An 8,140-nucleotide genomic window follows, 5' to 3' on the forward strand; every position below is an offset into this window, starting at 1 on the left:
CCAGGCCCTGGCAGGAAGTGCCCTCCCGCCCCTCCCCGCCCTCGCCTGCTTCTCACGGTGGCCGCTAGAGGCCTCTCTGTCCTCGGCGACTCCAGCCTGTCCTTCCCCCAACCAGGGCGGAGGGGGGCTGGAAAGATGGGGGCCATCATCGTTTACGTACCTCTCGGGCGTGGGGCAGTCTTTCCCCCAATACACATAAACACACTGGAGGGAAGGGAGACCTGCCCTTCCTGAAGTTGGTCTCTGTTCCCCCAGCTCTGCCTACCCTGCCCCCACACACCCCCATCCCCATACCTTGTGAATCCAGCCTCAAGTCGGCCTCCTCGCACCCCAGATGCTGGTCCGTCCCCCAAGTCGGGGGTTGGGGGACGACCTCAGCGTGTGACAGCTCTGGAAAGCACCGATGTGGAAAGAGAAGCCCACAGCTCCCAACCGCCCGACTCTGAGCTGGAGTCTGCTGGGGCAGGACAAATACCTGTCCCTCTCTGCCTCTGCCTTCCTCCTTCCCCCAGTACTGCTGGATTTCCTGCTCTCCCAGTAAACACTGGTTACCCCCAAGATTTGCATCCAAGGGGCCCTGACATGCCAGGGAGTCGCCCCGGGTTCCCAGCTCTGAATGAGATCACAGCCAGTCTCTCCCTGCCACCACCCACACAGCCTTCACCCCCGTGGAGTTCAACTTAACCACAGGTATCTGCATTCACTGTGCTGGGCACCCTGCCAGGACCCAGGGACACCCCACAACTGGGCCATCCCTCTGCTTTCGAGGAACCTACACCCCAGTTCTAAGAAAGACACCTGAGCAGACTAAAACCTGAAATGCAGAGGGCCTGGGTGCCTCAGATGATTAAGCGACTGCCTTCAGCTCAAGGTCATGATCTCCAGGTCCTGGGATGGGGCCCAGAGCCCTCTGTCTGGCTCCCTGCTCAGCAGGGCGTCTACTTCTGCCTTTCCCTCTACCTCTCCCTCTTCTCCTGCACTTACATGCTCTCTCAAATGAATAAATGAAAATTTTTAAAAAGATTTTTTATTTATTGGGGCAACTGGGTGGCTCAGTGGGTTAAAGCCTCTGCCTTCGGCTCAGGTCATGGTCCCAGGGTCCTGGAATCGAGCCCTGCATCCGGCTCTCTGCTCAGTGGGAAGCCTGCTTCCTTCTCTCTCTGCCTGCCTCTCTGCCTACTTGTGATCTCTGTCTGTCAAATAAATAAATAAAATCTTTTTTAAAAAATTATTTATTTATTTATTTGACAGAGAGAGATCACAAGTAGGCAGAGACCAGAGGAAGCAGGCTTCCCGCTGAGCAGAGAGCCGGATGCGGGGCTCGATTCCAGGACCCTGGGACCATGACCTGAGCCGAAGGCAGAGGCTTTAACCCACTGAGCCACCCAGGTGCCCCAATAAGTGAAATATTTTTAAATAAATATATAAATGGATAAAACCTGAAATGAAATCAAAGCCGAGAGAGAGAGAGAGAAAGAGAGCGAGAACACGGAAGGTAAGGAGCACAGGAGCTCAGCCCAGCTGGGATGGCCTGGGAGCTTTGGACATGCTTCCTGCTGCCTTGTGGCTCAGAGGAGTTTGGGAAGGAGGAGCAATTCAGGTAAAGGTGGCCCAAGGAAGGAGGGTCATCAGGAAGGAAGTGGGATGTCAGGGAACTGTCGGGAGGTATGGAAAATGAGAATTTTGGAAGTCACTCCAAAAAAGGAGGGAGAAAGGATGGGAAATGGTACTGGAGACAGGAGGAGAGGCCAGATCGTGCAGATCCTTAGGCAGTCCAAGGGAGTGTGGCCTTCTTATGGGCAGCGGGTGCCATTGAGGAACACTGACTAGGTGGGGCGGTGCTCAAAGGCAGCAGCTGAATTTTGGAAGCTCAACCAGGGGGTCCAGTGACATGAGACCCATATGGGGAGACCACAGCCATGGTCTCAAACATGGAGGGCAGAAGCGTGGGCTGAGCCAGGGGCGAAATGAAGAAGAAGATAGAAGGGATGGTTGTGAGAGACGAGATAAACTTGGCCGGAAGCTGTGGTTGCTTGGCTTGGGGGCTGGGGGCAGGGATGGCTGGGAGGGAGGAGGGTTTTGGAGATGTCAGCAGTGAGAATGTATCTAACGGGAGCCTGGTATGGGCAGATATTCACTATTCGCTTGTTACACACACAGGAGTCAAGGTTGCAAGGGAGCAGGCACCCGATAAAATGCAGATGGCAGGGGTAAGAGCAGGTACAACCTCTTTGGAGACCAATTTGACATTAGTGATCAAAATTACTTTTGAGGGGCGCCTCGGTGGCTCAGTGGGTTAACTGCGGCTCGATCTTGGCTCAGGTCATGAACTTGGGGTCTTGAGATCAAACACCCCTTCTGGGCTCTTCTTGCTCAGGGAGGAGCCGGCTTGAGTTCCTCTCTCCCTCTGTCCCTCCCCCCAACTTGCCCTTTCTCTCGTTCTCTCGCATAAATAAATAAATCTTTAAAAAATTATTATTATTACTTTTACAGTTTATTTATTTGACAGAGAGTGAGAGAGAAAGCGAGAGAGGGAACACAAGCAGGGGAAGTGGGAGAGGGAGAAACAGTCTCACCACTGAGCAAGGAGCCCAATGCAGGGTTGGATCCCACGATCCTGGGATCAAGACCTGAGCCAAAGGCAGATGCTTAATGACTGAGCCACACAGGCGCCCCTAAAAAATTATTTATTAAATGCAGATACTTTTTTTTTAAGATTTTATTTATTTATTTGATTGAGAGAGTGAGATCCCGATGTGGGACTCTGTGTGGGGACTCGATCTGGGAACTCTGGGATCATGACCTGAGCCAAAGGCTGCCATTCAACCAACTCAGCTACCCAAGTGCAGATACCTTTTGATCCAGCAATTCCACTTTTAGGAATTTGTGCTGTGTATAAAATGTATGTAGTATAGACTTGTATACATAAGGATGTTAATTGCATCCTTGTTTGTGATAGCAAAACACTTGACATTACCCTGAGTGTCCATCAGTAAGGGACTGGTTAAATGAATATTGCTGTATCTATAGCAGAGAGTACCACCTAGTCTTGAAAAACAGTGAGTTGGAACTATTCGAGCAGCTATAGAATGATCTCCGGGACAGATGACTGGTAAATGAAACAAAGCAAGAATCCTAACAATGGCGATGGTGTACTCCCATAAAGGAGAAGTACAGAAACAGACACAAATATATACTTGCTTATCCTCCCACTGGGGACACAAGAAATGAGAACTGTTCCCAATTTCGGGGAACAGGGCTGGGGGACTGGGTGGGATTCCTCTACCGTGGAAGGGACACATGTTATTTTACGTCTAATTTGAATTCTTTAAACCAGGCATGTTCATTAATTTTTAAAAATAAAAATCAGTTGATAATATATAATGCAGATTCCTAAATATAATATCAAAGATACAAATCATAGATTCCATTTCTTTCCTTCAAACATTCTTGGCAAAGCCTACCAGGTACCTGGCACTAGGATTTGGCAGTGGGATAACAGACATGGTGGGGAAATCAGGTGTTGAAAAAGCAATTACAGAATGAATATTATAAAAGAAGAAGTTGGGGTGCCTGGGTGGCTCAGTGGCTCAGGTCATGATCTCAGGTTCCTGGGATCAAGCTCTCTGCTCAGCAGGGGGCCTGCTCCCCCCCCACCTGCCTCTCTGCCTACATGTGATCTCTGTCAAATAAACAAATAAAATCTTTTTTTTTAAATACTTTATTTATTTGAGAGAGAGATAGCGAGAGAGAGAGCATGAGTGACGAGAAGGTCAGAGGGAGAAGCAGACTCCCTGTGAGCTGGGAGCCGGATGCGGGACTCGATCCTAGGACTCCAGGATCATGACCTGAGCTGAAGACAGTTGCTCAATCAACTGAGCCACCCAGGCGCCCCAACAAATAAAATCTTAAAAAAAAAAAAAAAAGAAGAAGAAGTAAAAAGTGGTAAGTAAGGAATTTAAGACTTTCGTGCTTCTGGTGTCAAACCGTCACCCCAAGATGACTCCTAATTACAAAGGGAAGAATGTGCCTTTACGGAACCTAATCAAGATGTTAGATGTACTTTCGGTTTGTGGGCAATACTGGGGGAAGAGGAACAAATTAAATAATACACAAGGAAAGAGGGGCTCCCGGGTGGCTCAGTGGGTTAAGCCTCTGCCTTCAGCTCAGGTCATGATCTCAGGTTCCTGGGATTGAGCCCCGCATCAGGCTCTCTGCTCAGCGGGGAGCCTGCTTCCCCCCTCTCTCTCTGCCTGCCTCTCTGCCTACTTGTGATCTCTCTCTCTCTGTCAAATAAATAAATAAAATCTTTTAAAAAAATACACAAGGAAAGACTCAGACAAATCCCCAATGTGAACACACGACAAGACATGTGTCCTTGACTGGGGTAAGTCAACATCAGGAAAAAAGAAGAAGACTGTTCTAGATTTACAAAATACTGAGAAGATGTCCTTCTCAAAAGAAATGCAGGATCTTAATTTGATCATGAGTCAATAAAACCAATGGTTAGAGTCCTTGGGGGACCAATGGCACCATTTTAACTATGGGCTAGATAGAAGATGATGTTAGAAATCACTGTGAACATTCTCAGGTGTGAAAATCACATCATAGTTACAGAGAATGCCCTCATTCTTAGGATAATGTGTGATAAACATTTTGGGTTCAAGCATCATGATATCTGCAAATTACTTCCAAATATACCGACTTCCATTAACTCTGGAATCCTTGAGTGTTGAGTATTATACTGTTGCGCTATTATTTACACTTTTCTATATATTCAACATTTACCGTAAGAAAGAAATGGGGAATGATTTTTTTTAAGATTTTATTTATCAAATAAATAAATAAATCTTTTAAAAAAATGAAATATTGCCATTTGCAACAACATGGATGGAGCTGGAGAATATAAATACGGAGAAAAGACCATTAGCCTATGACTTCACTCATATGTGAAATTTAAGAAGCAAAACAAACAAATAAAGGGGAAGTAGGAAAAGGGGGCAAGCCAAGAAACAGACTCTTAACTCTAGAGAACACACTGCTGATTGAGGGGGGGGGCGGGCTGGGCGGAAAAGGTGATGGGGATGAAGGAGTGTGCGCGTTCGAGTGATGTGTTGAGCACTGAGTCATGTATGAAAGTGTTAAATTCCTTTATACATCTGAACCTGATATAATACTGTACGTGAACTACACTGGAATTAAAATTAAAAACAAACAAACAAATAAAACATATGTTCTCCCAAACAATCTTGAGGCTAAATTAAAAAGGCAAGAAGCAATGGGTGCCTGAGTGGCTCAGTGGGTTAAGCCTCTGCCTTTGGCTCAGGTCATGATCCCAGGGTCCTGGCATTGAGCCCCACATTGGGCTCCCTGCTCAATGGGAAGCCTGCTTCTCCCTCTCCCATTCCTCTGCTGTGTTCCCTCTCTTGCTCTGTCTCTCTCTGTCAAATAAATAAATAAAGTCTTCGGGGAAAAAAAATAAAATATTTCTTTCTTTTTTTTTTTTTAAAGATTTTATTTATTTCTTTGACAGAGAGAGATCACAAGCAGGCAGAGAGGCAGGCAGAGAGAGAGGAGGAAGCAGGCTCCCTGCTGAGCAGCGAGCCCGATTCAGGGCTCGATCCCAGGACCCTGAGATCATGACCTGAGCCAAAGGCAGCGGCTTAATCCACTGAGCCACCCAGGCGCCCCTAAAATATTTCTTTAAAAAAAAAGGCAAGAAGCAAACTGGAGAAAAGTACAGCATAAACGACAGGCGGATTACCAACCTTAATACATTAAACATATAAACAACTCAACAAATCAATTAAAAACTCATAAAGGAAGATGTAGCCAAAATATATACATCTTAAAATGGTCTGTTCCACTGGTAATTGAAATAGTAAATCAACAAACACAATGACTATTTTCTTTTTGGCAGTCAGACTGACAGAGATTTTCTTAAAATCTAGAGCCTGGTGCTGGGGAGGATGTAGAGAAACAGGCAGTCTTCTGGGCTGCAGGTCATACAAGAAATTAATGTGACTTTTTCAGAGACCGATTTGCCTGTTCACGTCCTTGATCCAACAATTCCAATTTTAAGAGTTCATCCCAAAGAAGTAAGAAGGGATGCAAGCCAATGGCAAGGATTTAGCAGTAAGGGGGTGCCTGGCTGCCTCAGTCAGTTAAGCATTTGCCTTTAGCTCAGATCACAGTCCCAGGGTCCTGGGATAGTGACCTTGGGCTCCCCGCTGAGCGAGGAGCCGGCTTCTCCCTCTCCAGCTGCCCCTCCGCTCTGCCTGTGCTCACTCTCTCTCTCACATAGATAAATAAAATCCAGAAAATAAGAAAAAAGATTCAGCAATAAGAATACTCACCACGGAATTCTTTGTAGTATCAAACAAACGGATATAATTTGGAAGTCCGATAATGAACTATTGGTTATATAAACTATGCTCTTTGTCTAATGGGTTATCGTGAGACAATTAAAATGCCATCAGGAAGTAACATATAACATGTCACCATAAAAAGGTATGAAAATAATATGTAGATATGAAAATGATATGTAGATATAAAAATGATAGGTAGAAAAATAGATATTAGATACATAGAGTACACACTCACAGCATATGTACTTGAAAGAAATCCTCAAAAATAAATCACTTGAAAGAGATACTCCATAATAAATCACCGATTTATTTGTAGATTATCTCTATAGTGAACTTGTAAATGAGTTTTTCCTTTCCTTTTTGCCTGTCTGCATAATTGAATGAATATAGACTCCTTTTTTTAATGATTTTTAAAAATGTATTTATTTATTTATTTCAGAGAGAGACAGAGAGAGCACGAGCAAGGGGAGGGGCAGAGGGAGAGAGCAAAGCAGACTTGCACTGAGCAGGGAGACCCATGCAGGCCTCCATCTTAAGACCCCGGGATCATGACCTGAGCTGAAGGCGGATGCTTAACCGACAGAGCCACCCAAGCCCCCCTAGACTCCTTTTCTTTTCTTTTTATAATTTTTTTTTTAAAGATTTTATTTACTTATTTGACAGACAGAGAGCACAAGTAGGCAGAGAAGCAGGCAGAGAGAGAGGAAGCAGGCTCCCCGCTGAGCAGAGAGCCGGATGTGGGGCTCGATCCCAGTACTCTGGGATCATGACCTGAGCCAAAGGCAGAGGCTTTAACCCACTGAGCCACCCAGGAGCCCCTAGACTCCTTTTCATGCAAGAAAAAAGATGTTCTTTTAAAAAGCAAAGTAGCACCTGCCGTGTGTTTACTCCTCTTTGCAGGCTGTTGGTGAGCATGCTCCCACGTGCACACACACCTACACTTGGCCTCCAGAACTCTGGGGAAGCTCCGTCAGGAGGAGCAGCTGCCCTCAGCCCACTCACTCCATCTCTGCCCTCCAGAGCACCAGCATTTGGAGGGGACAGGAGGATATCTGCACAGGTGAGGGTTGGGGGCCGCTGCTCAAGGTGCTGATTTGTCGGCTTTTGTGGACTTCAGAGAAAAGACCCACCCCCAAAAGACTGCCCCGGTTTCCTGTCATCAGTAAGGATCAGGGCTTGGAAATGGAAGCCTTGGCTTCTGGGAGAAAGTGGCAGAGTCCAAAGGCACTGATTTATGGCGGCTAATAAACACGCCAGGTGGAATCGGTGCCCAGAAGGGGGTGGGCAAGAAGAACACCCGTGTCCCCTCTGAGTAAGTGGCTCGGCCGAGTGAAGGAGACCTGTTCCAGCGCCAGGGTCCCTTCCGTCTCGGAGGGGTCGCAGGTGTGAATCCCTGGGCCTTCCTCCCTAAGTCCTGCCCTAGGAGCCCTTTTCCCAGGGAATGAGGGAGGACTGCCGAGCCTCCTCATCTGCGCCAGGAGGAGGAAGGGTCCAGGCTCCCTTGCCTTCCCTGGCTACTCTTGCCAGCCACGCGCAGTGAGGCCATGAGCCTTGGGCAGAAATGTACCCTATTCCTGGAAGCTTGCTCACGCCCAGCCAAGGGTGGGGCCTGTTGGCTCTGGCTGTCACGCTGTCGCTGGGCTCCACCAGCTCCCAGGGACCTGACTCCCCACCCCCTCACCTATTCTCTCTCTCTCTCTCTCTCTCTCTCTCTGGGGCCCTATCTTCCCTTATATGGTGAAGGCAGTTCCTGGGGGGGGGGGGTGGGGACA

Source organism: Meles meles, chromosome 9 (assembly GCF_922984935.1).
Source record: "Meles meles chromosome 9, mMelMel3.1 paternal haplotype, whole genome shotgun sequence".
Lineage (NCBI taxonomy): Eukaryota > Metazoa > Chordata > Mammalia > Carnivora > Mustelidae > Meles > Meles meles.